General features: G+C 38.3%; 1 protein-coding gene across 2 annotated transcripts in view; it reads right to left on the bottom strand.

The window, feature by feature from the left end:
- Positions 1-21593, bottom strand: part of LOC107090887 (transcription factor SOX-6-like) — a 154598-nt gene extending 133005 nt beyond the window's left edge. For both annotated transcript variants that reach the window (XM_015384497.1, XM_015384499.1), the window contains exon 1: positions 21250-21593. The gene's annotated coding sequence lies outside the window, so the exon portion shown is untranslated. The remainder of the gene's footprint in view (positions 1-21249) is intronic.
- Between the last annotated feature and the right edge of the window lie 1725 nt (positions 21594-23318).

Below are 23318 nucleotides of genomic sequence, written 5' to 3'. Positions count from 1 at the left end.
CCTCTGTCTGTCCGTCTGTGTCATCAATGCTAATGTGAAAAGAAGATGTCAGCAGCGGCGTTACAGAAGCAATATCTGCTAGCGCTCATAATTGGATGGGTAGAGTTAGTTAACTGTCCATCAAAACACCTTAAAAAGAGGGGGTGGACTAAAACGCTGTGATTTAGTTAATTCCTTCCCACTATCATAATCCTCATAGCCATGGAGAGGACCAAGACATCTTGCCTGGTCAACCAGGCCAACAATGCCCCTAGCGACTCCCTTTTCAGAAGCATAGACCAGTATCGGATAACAAAGACCTCAACGACTCCCCATTCCTAAGGGGCAGACCTGTTCTTTCGGTTCAATTTGCATGTTTTCTAAGCCAAATAAAGGGCTACTCTATAAAGCTGGGAAATCAATGCTAATTCTGACATTTTGCATTGAAAAAGCTTCCTGGATGGGAAACGAAAACTATTCAAACTTGGACAACATAGTCCAGTGGTTTGTTTTTTAGCTTTTTTGGAAAACGTCTGGATTAATAAATGTTATATGTCTATAACCTGAATAAATCTATGTTATATTTGTTCCTTGTTGTCAACTCATATGTACATGTTAAAGCAGATGTTTCATCTGTGAGAGAGTTCTGGGATCCCAGGTCACACATTTTTCGCTACAGTCCAAGTACAAATCATGAATCAAAGATTTTAAAGTACAAATCACAAACTTCTAAGAACATATCACAGTTTTATAGTAGCCTAGTAAACTAGCCCCACCCCGCCAGCGGCCAAAATTATTCTAGCCTGCGAGTGGTCTAGCTTCGATCAATGCCCCAGGCCCTAGAACTGACGGGCAAATCACAACGCAGAGATGTCTTTTGAATTTTTGGATGCAAAGAGGGCGAGGTATTGAGGACGTGACGACAAAGCTGTGCTGGAGAACAACAAGGAAGTTAGAAACAAATATTGAAACTTTCTTGTTTGACTCAGCTTTAGAATCAGTTTAGGAAGGATTAGACTTGGGGTTTTCGTTGAAACATTAGCAGGAAGAGGCTCTACGCTAATTCATTTTTAAGGATGTATTCGCCGTTATACCGACAGGCTGTTTGTTTACACTCACAGTCAGTTGCTCACGTCACAGTCAGTTGCGCTAATTGGTCAGAGCATTGCCAATAGGCACAGACATGGTTTAAAAGACAACGGGTTGTTCTCATCAACAATCTTCATCATTAATCGAGGCCAGACTAAATTACACATTTAATCTCACATTTATTTTGGGTTATCAGGCTAGTTTTATAGGTAAAAGTGTCCAATTTACGAGTATAAATCTACAACCACTTATGAAGCTGTTACACTCCTTACCAACAAACAGCCAAACTTCATTCGAATTTCAAACTGCACATAAGTTGAAAAGAGGCATGACTGCCACCAACTGGTAAGGAGGGTAACAGCTTCATTTGGTTATACATTTTTATTTTTACTTACAAATATGAGATGTTTTTTTTTTTTGTAAATTTGTCATTTGTACTTGTATTGCTGCAAAGTTTTAACTTTGTCAGAGAGCTTGGAGAGCGCAGATCTCCGGTAATTGTGAATTACTTCTCATTTAAATGAATTGTTCCTTGGCATGAGTCACATCTCTGATAAACAAATTTCCATAAAATCCATTCATAAATTTTCAATTGATCCTGCTAATAAACCAACAACGTTCCCTTTTCTGGTGTTTTTGTCTTCAATAAAATACCTCTGGTCTTTTTGAGTCCGATGCTATGTCTGTCAATAGTCATTGCTGCCACCCTCTGGTTTAGGGCGAAACTACTTGTTCCGACAAACGTCCCTATCTCACAATGTTAGAGAATCTTTAAAAAAATTCCTGTATCTAGGTTATGATCTGGATCATCACCAAAATGTAATGAATTGTTCCCTGGTATGAGGGACACCTCTGATATTAATATCCTTTACAAACACAGACAAACTCTCCTAAAAACATAATCTCCTTAGTGGAGGTAATACAGTTCATATAATGGAAGTCTGTCCTCTGGCCTCTGGCCTCTGGACATACAAGTAGTGAAGTGTTAAGAGTTCTCCCTTAACATTAGAGACAAATCAGGTCCTACAGATACAACTCTTCATACATCACTTTTTATGATGTTATGACATTTAAAACCCTTGAATGGTAATGGGGTGTACTTATTTGTATGATGTTTATGAAGAACCAGGCAATGGAGCCATTCAAAGCTGCTCAAGACAACTGCGCCAAGCAGCTACCTCTTTGGCCCGCAGTCAAACAGCTGTAAAACGGTACATGGTTTGTATCAAGTGGGTCATCTGGACTAGTTTAAAACCTTTAAAAGTAAAATTGTTGTGTTTTTGTTTTGATATGACACCTTAGCATTGCAGGTGCAGGTGAAGTGAAGGTAAACTGCTGTTTGTTCACAGCAGGGTCTGCATCCGGACAATAAATTCACACACTGAAATAACCAAATATGCATAGTCCCAAATGTCATCCTGTTGCAGCTGTCAGTGCCACTTGTGCAGATGGAGACACTCAGGGGGTAAGAACAATGGAAGTCTATTAGGAGGAGGCTATCTCAATAAGCATAGCACAGCATGAGGCTCATTGCTGCCACTTCCAATGTCCCCAATAATCATATGGGCAATTAAACTAAAATGAGCTTCCCTTGACCCATAAATGATGAGCTTATATTATGTGCTGATTCTCAGAGGGCCACTGGTCATGAGGTATTCCCGAATATGATTATCAAGATTCTCATTCTCTCTCTAAAGGAGCTTGGTTACACATTTTAAAACATTAATTTATCTTTTATTGCTCAGGCTTCTGTTTTTTCTGACTTTTTTGCCAAACTTTGTATCCTGCCTACTTACTTCACACAAAAAATATGATTTTTGAAAACTATTTCAGTTGCATTACAATACTTGCTTGTTTTATATTTTTTTGTTTATGTATTATGTAATATCCAAAATACCAAGACAATATTATATACTGATGGAGATTAATGATATAAAGCATTACTACTCCTCCCAATAAATTACTTTAGGCCATAAAATATGATTGTGGCACCTGTTGAAGAACTATTTTATTGATGCTGCTGGAAAAAAAATCCAAATATGAACCAAAGAGGCAGAGTTTTGATAATGCAGCATCAGAGACAGGACCAGAAGCACACACCCATCCAAGATGGATTCCTGGGATCAATGCAAAGAAAAGTAAACCTTTAAAAGCAATAATTCCAAAATTGCAATTTCTATGATGATTTTACAGGAAAGCAAAGCTGTAATATTGTATTTAGGACACTAGAGGGTGTGCAGCAGTTCCTGTACGAGTTGTTACCTAATACCAGACACAGGGTGTGACTGGTTTGTTTTATCTCCATTTAATTTTTGTGTGAAATTGGATTAGTACATTTAATACATTTGTTTAAGTCTATCTCACAACCCCATTTTTACAAACATTACTAGCTGCAGCTAGGAAGAAAACACAATTCCCTCTAGGGGCGGGTTTCCCTAAAAAGTAGCCAATCACGGGCAGTTTACTTTCTCAGGTTGGTTCCACCCTCAGTGGGACAAAAGTTGACATGAGCCACATAAACAGGTCCGCTTCCCAAAAGAGGTGGGAGATGTAGAGCCATCAGGTCTTTATTGCCGTGTCCGAATGTCCAACCTAATCACTATATAGGGCATGTACGGTATGTAGTGGTGACCCAACGTCAAGTGGATGAAAAAGTAGTGGACTAGAAATTTCCCACAATGCGCCATGAAAAGCATTGATCATCTATGGTCACTAGATGAGCAGGTTTATCCTGGAATGCTTTGCGAGCAGTGCTCCCCCTGCAAAGTATCGTTGGCATTATTTTGACAATGCTGTCGGGTAGTGACAGTGGCGATAAATTACAAAGATGGTGAAATCTGTCTGAAAGGTCAATTTACTGAGTTCACGATGAAGTCCACTATATAGTCCCCATTCATTATAGTGATTGAGGTATAAAGGGGTTAGGGTGGACATTGGTACACAGCATATGCAATGCATTTGTTTTACCCAGTCACTGATCCAGGTGTCTAATCAACACAGGGAATTAAATGGTGCAGACCAGACTCAATCGGTTCAGTGGCTGGGCAGAACAAATACTGGACATTGGTTGTGTAGGAATGTCGACCCTAATCACCATATAGAGCACTATATAGTAATTACGCCATTTTAAATGAGTGTCTAACATCTAGTGGATCAAAAAGAAGTGGACTTGACATTTCCCACAATCCACCTTGAAAAGTAGTGATCATCCATGGTCACTATACGAGCACATTTATCCTGGAACACTTTGCGCAGAGAGTTCTCCTCGCAAAGCATTATGGGATTTGTTGTCACAGCGGCCCGCTGTCGCCATAGGGTGTCACTAGCAATAACAAAAATGGCGCAGGCACCGTGTCGGGGAGCTGGAGTTACGTGACCAACAGAGAGCGAAAAGTAGTGATCATTTGTCCGAACTGTAAGTTAACTGAATTCGCCATGAAGCCAACTATATAGTCCCCGCTCTATATGGTGATTGAGGGATTTAGGGGTTCGGGCGGATGTTCAGACACAGCCATAGCGATGACTTGATGGCCCCATATCTCCCACCTCTGCTTCCCCCAAAGCAACTGTGTTTGTTATTCCTCAGGGGCACTCTTTAAAAACCCTTTTCTGTAATTTCATTAAGTATCTCCATGACCAAAAAAGCCTAAAGAAATAACATTTGTTCCAAATGTTGGTACCATCTCAGTGGATGCTCAAAGTGTTAAGATAAAATATTTTTTTTGTCCTTACTATCAACCGTTTAAATTTGAATTTACCATTTAAGCTTGTCTGTGTTGTGTGTAATTTGTTTTATTGTTTCTTGATTACATCTAACACATAGTTGAAGGTGTGAAGGAGGCTGGACGAACCGCTGTAGAGTGCTTTGAAACAGATCAGACAAGGAGGATTTTGAATGACTGAAACTTTTACGTTCCCTTGGCAAACAACTTGAGCGAACAGTGCAGAAGCTCAAGTGACAATATGTGTTCTCTCCCAAGATGCTGTGAACATGAAATATTGTTACAGCGAAGGGTGGGAGGGGCTGAGAGGGGCGAAAGGGGCAAGTGCCAGCACATACATCTAAAGCTTACGGGTCTGCTTGCTAGCCTTAAGAGATTACATTATGGTGCTCCCTATTGTCCAACTCCTTCAAGACAAAGCCTGTTCCACTGTGCAAACAGCACGCCTTTGGAAGATTGTAAAAACAAGAGGTGAATGTCAAAGGCAAAAGTGAATAGGATCTCTCCCTTCTTTTGTCAAGCGAGTGAGGTATGCACAAACACATCACTGCGTGACAGAGAAGAAAGGAAGGCCTTGAGAAGGAAGGAGCTGGAAAGAAGTTGGAGCGTCTTTGCATGAAAAGGCCAATACCGTGAGAAGTTGCCTGCCTGCCTGACTCTTGGGTCTATAGAAAAACCCCTCCATAAGTATTTAAATGAAAGCCCGCCAGGATTACAAAGGAGCCATTTCGTTTGAGACAAACACAGGGAATGATGGAATGATGACCTACGGCTGTCAGGAAACAGAAAGGTTGCAAAATAGCATTGCACCCACCCACACCACCCGCACAAAAAAATGCACAAACAGAAAATAAGATAATAGTACAAATGAACACTTTCACTCAGACACAAAGAACTAAAAACAGATGTATGAAGAGGAGCCAACTCCAGCTTTGATGTCAGTCTGAAGTCAACCTGGTCACAACCCCAACAAGCCTTTAACTGTCGGAGGGCAATTAATAAGGGCGACCTCCCCCTCTGTGCGCCCCATTCGTTAATTTACAAGGCCAGCTCCGGCCTGTAATTAATTGCTGCGTGCATAAATGTAAATGAGTCTACTAGGGGAGCCGAGGGAGGGGAAAAAAAATGGCTGTCAGGCCAATATTCCAGCGGGGAGCAATTTGCGAGAGAGGGAAATGATTTAGAGGACGGAGCACAAATCTGCTGCTCGGTAAAACGAACAGAGGCTGAACATTAGGAGAGACTTGTTGAAATGAAGGAGGTGGTTGGCTCAAAAGATTTAAAAATAAAAATAAAATGCCCATGTGATAAATGTGTTTTTTTTTTTTTCTTGCTTGGGTTTTCAAACCTTGCTTTTTTTTGGGTTTTTTTTATTCATTATTGTTCCTCTATCACTCTGCAGTGACAAATACTTCACTAGATTGGGACATAAGACATGGTGCAATCATCAATTGTGAAGCTTTTGTCTTTTCTGGACACTCGCCTGTTTTCCAAGTTTCTCCAAAAAAACACAACTTAAGAAGAAAACATAATCAGAAAATGTTCCAATTTAAAAAGCAAAATGCACCCTAATGGGTTTGTCCCTCAACTTTTTTCCGACTCTCCACAATAAGAGATATTTGAAAAAAAAACATTCAAAGAAGAATTTTAATCAAGCAAATAAGACATTCCTGGTAAAATCATGTCGGTCTGTAGACAATAAACTGTATGCAGGCAAGGCAGAAGAAATTTTAATGTGGTTGTAATATTTTCAAATGATTAAAATCAACTTGGTTTTTTTTTCTTTTCCTTCTCTCACTTCAAATAATTAAAAAAATGGAAGAAAATAAACAACTCCCCCTCTCTTCAACGTTAACATCTTGCCTTGCCTTGTCCTCACAGAGCTCCACGGCTCTGAAGAATATGTAAAATCATAGAAAGGCATGCTGCGGAAATGTGCCATCGTTCTTTGCCACTACAATAGCGGCTGTCATTCATAACTTCCACCCACAAAAATCCACCTCTTCACTGCGTTTGTGAGCTCAGTGAGAGCAAACAAGTGAAGAAACCATTGTGCTTTTAGATCTGCAGCGACGTGAAGAAAACACAGGAGAGGTCCACAGTGTATTGGTAAGAGCAGTGACACCTAAACACACAGGTACAGCCATAAACAGGACTGTAGGAATCACAATAGTTCTTTGTAGAATAAGCCCCTTTTCACCAAAGCGCTTTACAAAAGCAAATGAGATTTTTTTTTTCCTATAGCGGGCCTCCAGTAATAATAACTGACATCACAGGCCGGCCTAAATATGTTCCTCTTACTTAACAGGGACACCCAGTATGAGCTTCTGGAGAGCGATACTAAACAGCCTGCTGAGGCTGCAGTTTTCCCTTCCTGCATCGGCAGGAACCATCAACTTCCAACACCGTGGCAGAGAGCCATTTTATTTGGCAGCACACCAGCTGTAAGCCGAGATGGATTAATTACCTCTAGAAGAATCAACGGACGACTGACCTGACTTCTTGTTTCTAATGTTAAACCACTGTAGAACTAATAGTCTAAGTACTATTCCCTTGAACACAGCGCCCAGGGGAGAGTATGAATTGATTTGTCACTTTCACCAATACAAGGCAGTAGATAAATGCATAATAAATAAAAAAAAACTTTCTTTTTTGTTTTAAATAAAAAAACTAAAAAAGAAGTTCTAGAAGGGGGCCATCAGGTGCCAGTGCCCCTGTAGAACTGGCTCTGCTCCCTGTACTTAAAACATACATGACAAAAATGTAAACAAAAGCAAGTTATTATAATTTTTTTATGCGTATGTTCCCTTAAAGATTTACAGTTGAAATGAAATAATCCATTTACTGTAATTATCTTATTTCTAAGAGCGAAAATCCTCCTTCCTTTTGCAGGTCATCATAATTTCCAGCTCAAATTAGGAGAAAATACACTCATTTTAAGAAGCTTTTGCTTTTTTAGATCAGTTGTTTCAGTGTAACACAAAATCAATTTCCTATGATTTTATGCCCTGACAGAAGAGACAATAACTGATTTGTCCTTTGAACTACTCTAACATTTGCTTTCAAAATCTACTTTAACAATTGTTTTGAAATGACAGCCAGCTTTAAGCTTCAGCTGTGCTCAAATCGAACCTTGAAGTCAACAGTCAACTAAACAGCCAAGACTTAAACTTTGACTCTGACTGTGTTTAAGACCAGTATACAGCATTAGGATCCTCGGCCTAAACTCTTTTTCCAATTGCAGGATATTTTCTTTAACACATTATTTACTCTAACTAGCAATAGCATCCCAGTGGCATGATGCAACCACAGCTACATTGTAAAATGAGGATGGAGGTTATGTGCAATATTAGTTTTTTGTTTTCATAGTTTTCTGGTCTAATGCGACAAGGACACCCTTTTTCAACAGGTTTTCAGTAACTCGTACATAGGTTGCAGAAAATTACAATGTTTTTAAATGTTTTTTGTTAATAATGGCGTTCTTTTTGATACTCTTCCATAAAGACCAGATTAGCAGAGTTCATTTCATATATTAATTTTTTAACTTAGACTCCCACATGAGGTGATGATCTCTTTTCTAATTAATGCTCTCTATGCTCAGCTTGATGGTTTTGGTGGACAGACTCATCTTAGAGCTGCACAGATTCCTCATAATTCACTCATTTTTCACATGAGGATTTAACAGCATTCCTCAAGATGTTCAAAGTTTAGGAAATTGCGTTAAACTTGTCTAAAATTTATTTCAATATGTGTCTCAGTTGTTTGTTGTTTTTTTGTCATGCAATGTTCTCTTACCAATGCTTGGGGCCTTCTCAAAACAGCTGGATTTAAACTGAGATTAAATTCCTCCTCTTACAGATTTACAGGTTTTTATTTAGGTAAGTTGGATACAAAGGTGAAAAAAAAACATGAATCCTCCCAAATTAACAATGATGGACTGCTTGATTGCAGGTCAACATCTCCATAAAACCGGTTGAAGTTTATCTTCCACGACCTGAGGCTGAAGGGGAGTGAATACTTTTGTAAGTCACTGTAACACACACAGAAACACACAAAAGAAATCACAATAAGACAGGCTCATGAGGCGCTCTGAAGGCTCACACCCATGTGTATTCTTGTCAGTGAAACCTTCTAGAGTAAATGTCAGAAGGCCATGAGTCTGCTCTCTGCCTGATCATCTTCGATGTGTTGGACTAGGAAGAGGAAACCTGAGGTCTGAGTCCAGTCAGCTGGACACTCGAGCCAGTGGCGCCCCTCTCATCACAGAGCTACAAACATCGCTCCTCTGCTAATCCCACTGCATGCTCAGAGCACACTGTGCCATATACAAGCAAGCAGGGGCCCGGGGGCCTGTCAGCAGCATCTCAGGACACCTTCAGGACACACGGGATGAATCGGATGTGTGGATCTCAAACAGACATGCTGCTTCCAGATCCATGAGCCTGTGCTGTTCTATTCTGAGCTCAGCAGCCCATATCCAGTCATGTTCGCCCCATTTCCTTCAACTCCGGCCCTTCCACAGCGAGCGCAGTCACCACTATTCTCATGATGACATCTTACGATTAAAGACTACTTTACGGCCAGGAAACCATGGCAACGCCCTGCGTGGACAAGCTGGCGGACGACCAATCGAATCTGGGATTTGGCTCTGTGGGTGGGACTGTCTTATCCTGGCCATCACTACTTCACCGCAGGATCATTTCAGAAGCATCACACCCTAAACCCGGCTGCCACGCCCTATTACGCCAGACCACTGTAAAGGAAAGGTTAGCCAGCCTCCTTTTACAGCACTGTGACGCTTCTGTACATCCAGAGTTTTGGGGGGTTTTAAGCTGCTTTGAGTTTAAAATGTTAAACCTGACAGATTTATTAAGCTAATCCATGCTGCATGCAAAGCTATAGAATAACTTTTGTTCTAAATTAATATTTCATGGATTTAAGTGGAAACAGTTTGTCCATAAGATTTTTAAAATGCTTCTAAGTTTGTATTTTGTTTAATAAGAAGAGACAATGTTTGCTTATCCCGTGGGTTTAGGAAGCTTTTTAAATCAAAATGAGTCAATGGTAGAAGAACAATCGGCCTGTTTCAAAAGCTAAATCATACGGAAAGAGTGACGCTTAAGACTTCTGTGCAGAACTTAGCAATCGCAGAAAGAGAGTTTTTTTGTGTATGCTGCTTATAAAAACTATTTATGATAAATGTAATCTTATTTTAACATCAAAGAGCTCCAAAACATAAATATGCTTCTCAAGGCTGTTCCAGCAACAATGACATCACTGTCCAACACCATGGAGCCAGCCCTGATGGAACTGCTTCATCGGAAAAACCCTGTTTGGATGCCATTAGGGTGGAGTATGAAGGTGCTGAGCTTTTAGAGCATCTTAAACAAGATGCACTCACATGTTGGACAGAGAGATTTATACCGAGGCCTTCAGAAAACACAAGGGACTATTATTTTCTCATGTTCTTTTACCACTCTAAGTTTTTCATTCTTATTACACCACAGGATTTTAGTCGAGGTTTTTAAAAGTATTCTCCTCCCTCAAACTTTTCTTGGCATTTGGTTACATTTTAACCTTAATAGTTTACTTTATTGGAAAGTTGTGGGGAAAATAACGGTTGAAATTTGGCTCTAGTAACATATTTTTAATCTCAAAGTTTGGGGTTCTTGTCTTCTGATGGAGAAGCTTCTCTACAAACAGCAAGAACTTCTGATCCAACCAAAAATCAGGCTTCAAACGGAGGCAGTCAGACTTAAGATCGTTTTTTTAAGACGTTTCAACAACCATCCAGGAGTCTTTGTCAGTTTGTTAGCGACTGGCTTGGTCAAGTGGTAAGTCGCTCGTCCTGCAAACAGAGACAGACATGTTCATATCCCAGCTGGGGGGAATGAGCTGCCAGCGTGGACCCTTCACGCTAATGCCTGCTTTGGGCAGTGGCAGCCTAGACCAAGCATTGCACCTGGAATCCAGAGGTTCTGAGTTCCAGCCCCACTCCCACAGACTGCCACTCTGGGTCTCTTAACCCCACACTGCTCCCCGGGCGCCGCACAATGGCAATGGGTTGTTGAAGTATTTTATTCCATATGTGTTTAGTCATTTGGATCATGAGGAGTGTGCTTGGGTAATTTCTTTGTAATAAGTTCCAGGAACCACACTCAACATGATTTAAAATCCCAAACACAAAACCCACACACAACAAAAGACTTGACCAACTCAGGAGAACATGAGCCTTTGACTCAGATTAAAGCCTGGTTTGTGGTTGCCATGACGCGTATGACAGAATTTACACAGAAAGACGTCTAACCCTACATAAAACACACATTAAATTTTGAATGCTTGAACAAATTTGCAGAAACATGTTTTTGTCACATCCCAGATTTTCTTTTTTTTTTATTTGCAACAAGAGAAACATCTTCTGCACATTTTTTGGTTTGGATTTTACAAAGCAGACTGAAGCTTTATGCTAGAATAAAAAAAAGTATAATATATAAGTAGCATTCTTTTTCTGCTCTCTACAATGCTTTTCTGTACCAATCTTGCAAAAGCATGCATGCACAATAGAGTCTGTTTTGTTCGGGTCAATCTGTCCTGCATTGGACACTTTTAACAGCTCCATACAAACGATGCCAGAAAAGCTCAGCAGGACAGAAGGCCTTTTCTTTTCAAAAGAATCCTTTTAGTGTACTTTGGGTTTCTGTCTTTGGACGAATGATTTTAAACATCAAATTCCCTTTCAAACTTCCAACAGACATGCAAAGTGAAATCTAAAACTAGTAACTGTTACAGTATCCGATTTACAGGTGTACTATCAGTTCATAGAATACACTTTCATCAAGAGCCAGTGCAAATAATTTCTGCTGTTGGTTTTAACATTCAGGGCGTGCCACAAAGGTGGGGCTGGTATGTCGTGACAATACAACCTGACAATCAAGCAAAAAAAATAACCTTGTGTATCTTTGTGCATTTCTAGTCAATAGTAGAAACATTCAAACTAACTTTATTATCTTATTATCAGCCACCTGTTTTTTTTTTTTTTTTTTTAAAGAGCAAAAACTATCTGGGATGTTCGCTCTTAACACCTATTTCTCAGTATTGAATAGCTGCTTTGTTTAATTTTAGGAGCTGCTTGTGTTTGTGGTTAGGAGTCATTTTAAATTCTTGAAATAATTTCTGAATTTTTTAGAAAACTACCATGACCATAAATCATAATTTCATCCAGATAATCCAGGACAACTGTTTCTTTTTTTTCTCTGTGCTACATACAACTCTCCTGTTAAACAGGATGTTACAGTTTCTAAGAATTGGCTCAAACCAAGCAAAGTATACATAGAAAAAGACAAAGTAATGACTCTCAGACCAAAACTAAAACTATTTAAATAACTTGTATCCTCTAGTTTCTGCTCATTCTCTAATGTCTGTCTAACTATTTACTGATATTAAAGGATCCATTAATAATTGATTTAGAGCTTAAATTCTTCCTTCAAATCATCTTATGGGAATTAGCAATAAAAGAAGGAAGAACAAGGTAAGTGGATGGAGGTTAAACAACTGCAGGATTTGCAGAAATGTTCATATTTAATCTGATTGAAATGAAAATTACCAGGAGGAGCACAATGACTAAAGTTTCTGTTCCTGCTGCTGCTGCTTGGTTTGCAAACCAAGGCTGCTGACTGACGGGGAAAGACTCCCTGGAGCAGAGTGTCAGTCACCTGTTCACCTTCTAGTCATAAAAATAAATAAATGAAAGAGCCAACACCGTAATTGGCTGGAATCAAAGAGGCCAACCGCTGCACTTTAATCCTGTAATTTATGTCAGCGTTAATCATCAAGAAGCGTCCAGGACTTATTCTGTAGTTTTTAGTCCTGCTGTTTGCCTGTGCTGAAGAATATGGTTCTATAGAGAAACTTCAGCCTTGCTCGTTAATAGAAACAACTTACTTTGCAAGTCCTGGAACAAACACAACAAAATCTGCACTTTGCCAGGTTTTAAGATACATATTCTGAGCTCAGACCTGTAAAAAAGATGATGTTTTGTCATCATTTATTGTTAAAAAATGAGGCTGAAATGGAAAAGTTGTGGTCTCTACCCAGTGACTCAGTATTCTGCAGAACCACCTTTAGCAGAAACAGCATCTCCTGTTTGCAGAGGTGGGAAGCAACTGATCACTTTTAAGACATAAAAAGTACTTTTAGGAGTAGTTGTATTTAATTGTACTTTTGCCTTTTACTTTTTCAGTAGTATACTCTCGTGAGTATCGCTATTCTAACGTGTAGATATTGTCGCCTAAGTTCTTCATCCTTTCCTGATATAAAGGATTACCCACTGTACACTTCAAAACCTGAATCCAATAAAGTCAATATTTCTTGAAATACATTTCTTTTCCTTGATCCGAAAAAAAAAGTGGGACAATTTGCCAATGGAATTAAATTATTTATGTTTTGAATAAGCAAACAAACTACTTAGAGCAAAATAGTTAATCTTATTTTAAGGGCAAAACAGCTTGTTCATTTGCCAAATCATCTTATTTATATCCTTAAATTAAGTGCAAATGCACTTATTTGAATTTTTTTTTCATTTATTTTTTAATCGCATTTTTGCAGTTTTTTAATGAAGTTTCAGTGTTTCTTTTGTCCCTATTTGTTTGTGTGTGTACGATTTTTTGTTGTATTTTATTTATTTTATAATTTAAAATACCAGAGTTTGCCAATTAATTTCTGTCTGAATACATAATTTCAAACATTTAATCAGTTGCCGGGAGCCAACAAATAGCCATTTTACAGAGTAATATTTTACTTAATCTTTTGGATGATTTCTTTTTTTGTTGTTGATTTTTTTAAGTGATCCTTCTCCTACTTGAGAGAAATTGTTTGGGAAATGCTAAACGCCTCTGCCTGTCGAACTCCATCAGTACCTCACATCGTCTGGAAGAATTTTAACCTACGTTAGAATATAGAAACCAGTCAAAACTCTGTAGTTGCAAGACGAGCCCAAAGCATCAGCCCTCCACCACCATGCTTGATAGATGTTTGGAGATATGTGCCCTGATTTGCTGTGCTGCAGGACATTGTGACCAAACATCTATACTTAGGTTTCATCTCTTCAAAAGGTATTCTCTCACAGGCCTTCCTGCTATGGTCTGTTTGTTCAGTTTATTTCTAATTGCTTGTCATAAGCTTTAAAATCCAACACGCTAACACAGGCTTGTAGAGTCTACGGAAGACAGATAAGTTTGAACTGGAGTTAAAACCCTTGTTGGACCTACGGAGCACAACTCTAAGGTCACTGGTGATGTCTGATTTAATACTGTAAACATACATCTGTATACTCCAGACCACCAGACTGCAAAAACCATCTGCTTTAATAGAGGTGGACACACTTCCTGATGACAGTCTGCAAGGAAGCAGGGGGTCAGTTAGGTCTTTCCACACTCTGATTCTCTTATTTGGCTCTTTGTTTATTTAATGAGCAAAGTCAGAGATCTATAAAGGGAAGTATTACTTTAAAAAAATACTTAAACATAATTATAACAAAAACTTCTTAGACTAACAACTAGACTAACAACAAAAATGCATTTAAAGAAGGTGTAATAAATTTTATAATGACCTTGGATGATCAATGAGATACAAAAACAAAAGACAGAAATAAAATTGAATATTCTTTTTTAAATAAGCTCCAAAAAGTAAAAAAGATAAGAACTAATGATGAGCAGGAGCTTGTGAAGGTAATTTTTTAAAAATGCGTTTGAAAGAGGGTCACAGTCTTCTCAGAATACTGTTTATGTTTGGTGGTCATAAATAACTTAAGGATAAAATAAAATTACGGTAGCAAAAAGAGAGTAATGAGAGGTAATTGCATTTTTCAAGATCTGTTTAAAAAAAGGGTTTTTTCTGCATTTTTCTATATTACTAATGATATTATTTTTTTAAACCAATATAACTATATTAAGAAGTGACTTAAACCATGATTCCTCTATTTTATTGGTATAAATGAGCAGTATCTTTGAATTTCAGCCAAGTTATTTATGTTATACTATGTACTGTGTTTTTTTTTTATATACAGAAAAAAAAATCAGTATCAACCTTTTTTATTTTCAGGTGTAGAAATTGAATTAGAGCAATTTTACATTCAATTTTCCTTAATATGCGTGATCAGATCATGAGCTGGATTTCTTCTGCAGCTCCCACAACTTTTTTTTTTTTTTTAAGTCATGCTACTTTAGTTATTAGGTTAGTACATATTCCCCGAAAGATTTCAGGCATCAAACTACAGCCGGCGGTTCTGCTTGAAAGTGCAAAGCGTGAAGAGGAGTTTTTTTTTCCACTTGAGAAATAGACTCCAAGCTGAGAAGACGATGCTGCAGGATTTCTGTGCCAATTAAAAACCTAACAGAGCAAAAAGAAACACTATTAAAATCACGTTATTACAGATTATTCTGGAATTAGAAAATGAGATGAATCAGTATATTCTAAATGTTGATTTAAACCACTGATTTTGTTTTTTTAATTTTACAAATAAGGGAGTCTTTATTAAGTGTCAAACACTTCAATGCCATTTTTATAACATATCTCAGGTTATAAGAGGAAGGTTTAGTCCATATGAATGCAGCCATTAATGGGGCTTTCCAAATAAATTTATAGTTAAAACATGAATCTGTGAACATAATCAAACCTACTTTAACAATGTTTTAGTTTGAAGTATGGAAACCAAGATGATTTGTATATAGTTGGGCTCTGTGACTTGAATAACCAAATATTAGCAATACGAATCAATAACAATGTGTTTCGTTCTTTTTAACATAGACGAAGGTGGTCACACAATGCATGTTTTTTTTTTTACTATTTTTAACTTACAAGAAATTATTTTGTACACTAAGCAACTATATTAGTTACAGAGGTTGTGGTTGGTTTCCCAATTAGAATTAGGACTTTATTTAGATATTTTCCCAATAAAAACTCTCCTACAACCACATAGCCTGTTCCTGACTGGAAGGAACATACATCTTCCAAGCAACAATAAGTAATTGCTCAATAGAAATATTAAAAATAACTTGGAAACATATTTAATCTCTAACCATCCTAATAATCGACTCTTGGAGTATCTATGATGAGTCCTCTCCTGGTCTTAGGATATAGAAGGCCTCTTGGCCATAGCCCTTATCTTTAGCTGCCTTCTTAGATTTGGATTTAACCAGCAGCTTTGGTTGGGTCACCAAGACATTTTTCATATTCTTGGAAGTCAAGAAAACATAAATACAAACATTTTAATATTTTTTAAAGATAAAGAATCATCATTCTTATTGCACGCTGAGTCAGACGCTGGTTTTAGCTTATATCGCAGTTTAAACCGCTAACCTTTTCCAGCATGTCATTTTATTAGGAATAAATTTTTTTTATATATATATATATATATATATATATATATATAACTTTTAAAAAGGAAACTAAAAGAGCCCCCTGTTTATATTAAGTTAGCTGTGTTTTAAAACTATAGCTGGAAAGCAAAAAACAGCATCAGACCTCACACTTAGCTAAGCTAATGATATTAGCTGGTTAGCATAAAAGCCAAAAGGGGAAATATTCTTGACAAGCACTTAAAAACGACACCTAGGGAGTTCAATATAGGTTTTACTGATGTCTATATAATAAACGAATGATTAAAAAGTGTTATTTTAGTTATAGAATGTTTTCGTTGGAATTTTTATCTGATTTTATTGACATCTGATGGGTGATGCTGGTGCCGTATTTACTGTATTGAAAGGCAGATGTACACACGCCTACAGTCCAGAAAGAACAGAGAGAAAGGTCAGGGGTGAAAGAAAAATGAACCATAAAAAAGGTAGAAAACAAATGCAGAGCATGGGAGAGATATTGGTGTCAGGATTTCAAATAAATCAGCCAGGATAGATCATTACCACAAGCACAAAAATATTTAAAAGGTGAGTAGATGAGAGGATTTAGGGGCCTTAATGTAAATGATGGCTGTTTTTTGGGGGGGGGTTCACCACCTTGGAAGAAACAAAGGAATCCCTCCTTTCCCAGAGTTGAGGAAAGCAAAGGAGATCCAGCAGTAAACTCCCTCACAAGCAGAGTGCAGTGACAAATATCCATGCATCTGCTCAGCAGAGGCATCCGCACCAAGGAGGGAGAGATGTTGCACGGTGCACACACTCCATCGGCTGGACGTGTAAAGGAGCATGAGCACAATTAGTCACATGTTTGTCGAATTCTTCTGTCGATGCTCACAAAAACACAAAAGACATAAATGTCTTCTGTCTCACACACACCTAAGATTGCTTTGAGGTTATAAAAAAAACTTACGGGCATCTGCCAGCGTGCTTCAAGTGCTCATTCTCGGGGGCCCAAGCCTTTCTTTTTCAGCAGCAACACTGCAATTTGGGTGTGCCGTTGGGCCGGAGATAAGTATAGGCTGACTAATATGCACTTAGGATCCAGGGAGAAATACTTAGGGCTAAATGTTTAATTTGTGTTTGTACAACACATGTCCAATTTCTGGGCTGGTGTCGCTTTCAAACAGCCCGACAACAAATAATTAAGACTCTCTGGATCAGCCACAGGCTGAAAATGGTGAATCTGGAGGTTTTCCGCAAACGATGAAGGTGAACGACAAACAAAACATCTGGAAGCTCTTACATCTACAACACCATGTTTGGATAAAAGATGTAGAGCTTGGTAACGAGGATAAATAAAACAGCTCTACTGCTGGAGGGGATGGCAAAAAAATCTTATTGGTCAGGTATCTTCTGTTCTCCTGCTTCAAATCCAGACAGCAGAAGGCCTCTTAGAGCGTCATCCAGCAGGATGAAAGACATCCAATAATACCAGCATGGACAACTTCAGGGCCTCATACCAGGCGGAAATTAATATTTTCAGAACAGAACTGAATTTAAAGAGAGAGTTTACATTTATTCTATGATATTATAAAGAAAATTTGACCGTTTTTATTTAATGTTGCGCTGGAAAAGAGGCGCAGACAGAAAGATGGCCATTTTAAAGGTTTTATATTAAAAAAAGGAACCTAAATCAATTATTGACATCTTTTAAGAATAAATAAAAATAATAAACCAGAGATGAGCAGCTTTATCCAGAGAGTCATTTTGCCACCAGAAAACAAAAGGTAATACAACTGATCTTATTATACACTCATAGATTAAAGTCCCAATTATTGTTCGTCCCAACCCTTTAAAATCCTTCTGGAAGCATCTCTGTAGTAACAGTTCATGAGTTTTACTGTACGTTTCTGTTTAGTCATTGTGTTCACAATTTGTCTTTATGAAAGTTATTCATGTATGAAAATAAATCAGCTGTCATTAGGTAATCTAGAAAGCTTGTTTCCAAGTAATTGTTTGCCCACGCTGAAGTGTTTTGTTTCACCTTTCTGGTACAAATAATAATTCGGTTTCATTCTGAAACCTAAATGTAGAAATAAAACTGATAAATTTTAAAAGATATATATATATATATATATAAATACAAATACACACACGTATTTCTACACAGAGATGGGATTATCATTATGATGTCCTGAAAGTGTAGGAGTGTTGGCCTAGTGGTTAGAGCAGTGCTCTTGTGCTCTGAGAAGGTTGCAAGAATCCGGTTTGATCCCCCAGCTCCATGAGCATGACCCTTGACCCCACACTGCTCCCCCGGACGCCGCACAATGGCAGCCCACTGCTCCCCGGGGATGGGTTAAAATGCAGAGGTAAATTTCTCCATGGTGAGATCAATAAAGTTCGACTATTATTCAAGCAGAGCATGCTTTGAAAAACAATTCACAACAGCTTGTCCTCTCATATCATATTTAAAGAAACATGTAGATATTTTCAGGACCAACCCCTGGACTTTCTTTAGTTTTTTTCCACTGTGGAATTGAAATTAAGTTAAAAAAAACATTGATTTCCAACAATGATTCCTTGCCACCTCCTTTCTTTATAAAGTCACGGCTCACTTCTGATCCACTCTGGACAGACTAAAGGGCCACATGTCGCCCCAGGCTGCGGAGCCCAGAGATATGTTGAACAACTTTTCTCATTCATGCTTGATGGCTGTGATTTCCAGCGGCCACAATGGAGCACAGAGTGACCAGCTGCTGAATGGACGGGCCTGATCGCTCGCTGTCAGTGCTGCTTCCCACAGAGGAGGAAGAGGAAGGGGGTGTGGGTCTCCCCTCAGTCCAGACAGCGCGGGGTGAGCGCAGCCATGCAGGCCGGAACAATGTGCTGAATTGGCAGCCTATATATAAGTCTGCCATTTGGACGCTCTAATGCCACTTTACCTTATGAGGGAAGTTCAGCCCGCAGCACCTGCTCCAAACAAAATGCCATAGGAGATCAGCCCGGATTGTTTTTCACAGACACTCTCACTTACAACAGAGGTGTGCGTGTGGTGGGGGCCCCGGGAGGTGGGGTTGGGCAGGGGTGTCTATAAATTGTTCAACCAGTGTCCAAACAATTAAAAAAAAAAAAAAAAAAGCTTGTAGGGAATTGTGATTTAGTGCACAGGCCCAGCCCGGCACAGCGAGGGCAGGCCTGAACATGGCAGCAGGAGGATCTGTCAAACAGGGGCCCAATTACAACTCTGAAAAGAAGAAAAGGGGTTTGATGCGCACGAAATGAACTCTGAGGAGAAGAAAAGGGGGGAGTAGATGCGCACGGAATGAAAAGAAAAGAAAGGATGAGTTTAAACCATTCAGAGTAATCCTGGGAAATGGCGCATTTTCTCACCAAACTTCCAAAAGTGATTAAAGTGTTGGGATGAGGAATGTTAGAAATCAGAGGAACAGCTGTCTGGACCTGCACTTCCTCTTCAGTGGGTTTTAAAACTCATTGTTGTCTTTCATGCATGGTCTCCCTCTCTCTCTCTTTCTTTCACTCTGTTACTCTGAAAGCTTCTTATCTGCGGGCGGCCAGAGGCTTATCTCAGAGGTGTAGTGCAGCTCTGAACACGGCCAACACCCTTGAAGTGGCTTTATCGCCCTCTTCCACCCCACTGCCGTGCGCCTTGTCCTCCTGTACCCCCTGTCCCATCATCCTCACAGGGAACTCCGGGGCAAAACCTCCTCCTCCTCCTCCTCCTCTTCGTCCTCACAGCAGTGTGCTGAAAGCTGGACGATCACAGGATTAGAAACTGCACCCCTCACCTTGACCCCCCCCTCCCCTGCACGCACCACAAGTTCAAACTGCTGGACTGCAGGCGTAACGCAGAGATCTGCTGCTGTTTTTCTTTCTGTTGTTTTTGCTCACCTCCAAAGTTGCAAGCTGAGAAACATGCTTCATTTCTCAGTTTAAAAAACTTTATACTAATTTTTCCTCCGCTGCAGTTTTCTCTCATTTACGACCCACACATTCTTCCAGGGTCAAACCTTTCTGACCTTTTTGGAGCTTTAAGATGTGACCCTGCTTTTCTCTCCATCTTGTGTTTCTGTGTTTGAAAGTAGGGCTGCCTCAACAAAACATTTGGGTAACCCAAAGAAATCTTTCTGATGCTGTTATCATATCTGAAGGGAAATCTATCTTTAAATGGCACAGTAGCAGTACAAGTAAATGACATCTAGATAAATAAATACAAATGCACTCTTACTGCTCTAATCTCCTCATCTTTTAAAAATAATCCCAAACCTCCGTTTGTATTTTTTCTACACAAACTATTTATTTTAACATTTCTAAATTTGAAATAGTTTCTTAATTTTTAAACAAAACGGTAGGATCAACTAAAGTATGGTGTTAATGAGTGATTAAAGGGCCTTTTGTTTAATGGCAGAGCCCACATTCTGTAAATGCTCAGACCTGAAGAAGGCCACTGCTGGATAGGTTCTAAGAAATAAATATAAGAATATTATTATATTATAATGTTCATAATAACAATAAAAGACTCGTTAAATAAAACATTTGTTCCCTGCAAAATAAAAAAAGGAATTTTTTCACTTTGTTGGATTTAAGGCCATTCCGGTTTTTTATTTTTTATTAATTGAAAATTTTTTTATTATTATTATTAATAAATCTTAATCTGCTTGTGCGTATTTCTGGTTTTATAATTAAAAATTTAATCCAACTGAGTTTAATTAAAAGTTCTGCTCATTTCTGTGCGCTTTGGGATCGTGACTGTTTTTATTTAAAATCCCATTTTTAAAAATGACGCGAATTTATTTATGTTTTAGTGTAAAAGGAGAGAAACATTAAAAAGCGTTGTAACTTATTGATAACATTGTTGCTGCGGTTAAATAAGTATTTTTAGGAGATGTTTACTGCATAAACTAGGATTATAAAACGGGGATCTTGGTTTAATCTTCCGGATTAAGCGTGAAATAAAAGTTCAGGGTATTTTTCTTTGCAGCTACAATCAGTGAAGCTTTAAACAGGCTGGATCTGTAGCTGTCATCGCGGCTTGTTATGTGAGCGCAGTGGAGAGATAAGCGGAGCGGAGCGGCTTTTCCTCTTACCTGGACTCGCTTCTTCCACGTGCGCTGCGCAGACTCTGGGAAAGTTTGGAGACTCTTGTGGGGTTTGAAGGTGACGCACTGCGGGTCAGGAAGAAGTAGATCAGTTGGGGCTGCTTTCAGATCCCGGCTGTAAAGTCACCATCTCCGCTGCGCGTCGGAGACTTTGGTGGAACTCCTGTTTGCGCTCCGCTCAAGGAGAGACGGGAGGGAATGAGAGACTCTCTGCGCTCCTGTAGGAGTGACACCCAGCCGGAGGAGCTGCCAGCTTCAAGAAGTGAAATTAAAAAAGTGTTGTTGTTTTTTTTTCTCCCGTCCGGCTCTGTGTGGAGGTTCCAGTGAGAGTGCAGGGCACTGCCGGGCAAAGATGCAGAGGCAGGATAACTCCCTCCCCCGTCTCCCTCCCCTCCTTTCTCACACCCTCTCTCGCTACACTTCATTTAGATCTGCCCATCAGATGCACTTTCTAAAGAAATTACACTAAATTTATATTCAGTGGTTAAAATCTTAAGTTTTCTTCAGCTTTTACCGATTGATATAAACTTTCCCTCACTTTTTGTTAATGAGCGTAGTGAGTGCGCGTAAAGGCGCATGGCCCAGGTGTCCATCCTCACGGATTTAGAACAAAACAAAACAAAAGGAGTTCAGTTTTCCAGAAATCATATCACGATTTCTCACTTGTGTAGTTTATATTTATGAAAATAAAAAGAGAGGAAATGTAATGTTTTCAGAATCATCATCTGAATTCACTGCTTTAAAAAGATTATAACTATAGATAATAAAAAAAAGATTTCTTGTCAATTTGATAGAAATGTTTCGTTAATATTGTTTGGCTTGTTTGTTTAAAAAAGAACGTTATGAAATTAATATTTTCTACAAAAAATGTGACCAAACAATGTCCAGATCAACTTGCAGGAATAGTTGGATTGTTCTGTCAGTTTGAGCGTCTCCTGCGCTGCAGCCATTAAATTTACTCTGGCGCCACCTTTTGGTGGAATTTAGTACTACATTAATAAAGCGGTTGGTAGCTTGTGATAAAAAAAAATTGCATTAATTTTATTTGGATATTTTTAATCAAGATATCTCTGTGTACAACGTTATTACATTTTTTTTCTGATTCTATTTTAGCTGTTAATAACTGCACATTATGTTAAAAAGCTGAAAGGGATTTAGAAAAAATTATCTAAATAAAAAAAAATTAATAAAAATGAATTTAAAATATTTCATCTAAGTGTTAATATTTATGTAATTTTAAAGCATAAAAAATTCCCATTTAATTTTACTATGCCTTTTTAAATAAATCTTACATTATGCATATTCATTATTTTAATATCACTTATTTATTTGAAATACATAATTTCAGCTTTATGTATTTAGAATTATTGCAGTATACTAAATAAAAAATTAAAACTAATGAGGGAAATCATAGTTAAAGGTTATTGTCTAAATTGCTTAATACCAGGTTACCTTTATGTGATTCAACACACTTTGTTTTTTAAATAAATACATTCATTAGTGTGAATTTCTAATAAGTATACTTAATACTAAATACATAAACCTGATGCTCATGTAGGCCTATTTAAAATAAATTAGATTTATTATACAAATGAATACGTATCATGAAAGGTTTATTTAATAGGTCAGTGTAAAAATTATCTGAAATATAAATTAGAATTTATAGTGTAATAAAACAGTGAAATATTTATGAGAGTGTACCTGGTTTTGTCACCTTATGCTTAAATTTAAAAAAGAATACATAAAATAGTAAAATGCTTCTTATTTTTGTCTAGCTAGTTTCCATGTGAGACTTGTTCTCTGATTTTAAGGTTAAAGAGCTAAACTTGCGTTGTTTAGCTGAGGATTAGCGGCGTTGCTTGATCTCCTGACTGCTGGGTTGAAAAGCTTCCTGTGCAGCTAAGACTCTTGGGAAAATCTGTTTCTGTGCTCTGATGGCCTGATGTACACATTAAAACATCCAAATCAATTACATTTCAATGGGATGTCTTTGTGTGTCTTCGATATGCTGCTCCCATGTTATTTATTATGCTCGCAGGCTTGGTAAAGTTTTTACA

Source organism: Cyprinodon variegatus, unplaced genomic scaffold, assembly GCF_000732505.1.
Source record: "Cyprinodon variegatus isolate N-32 unplaced genomic scaffold, C_variegatus-1.0 Scaffold314, whole genome shotgun sequence".
NCBI lineage: Eukaryota > Metazoa > Chordata > Actinopteri > Cyprinodontiformes > Cyprinodontidae > Cyprinodon > Cyprinodon variegatus.
Note: the sequence above shows the minus strand (reverse complement) of the source record. Positions and strands in the feature narration are given on the sequence as shown.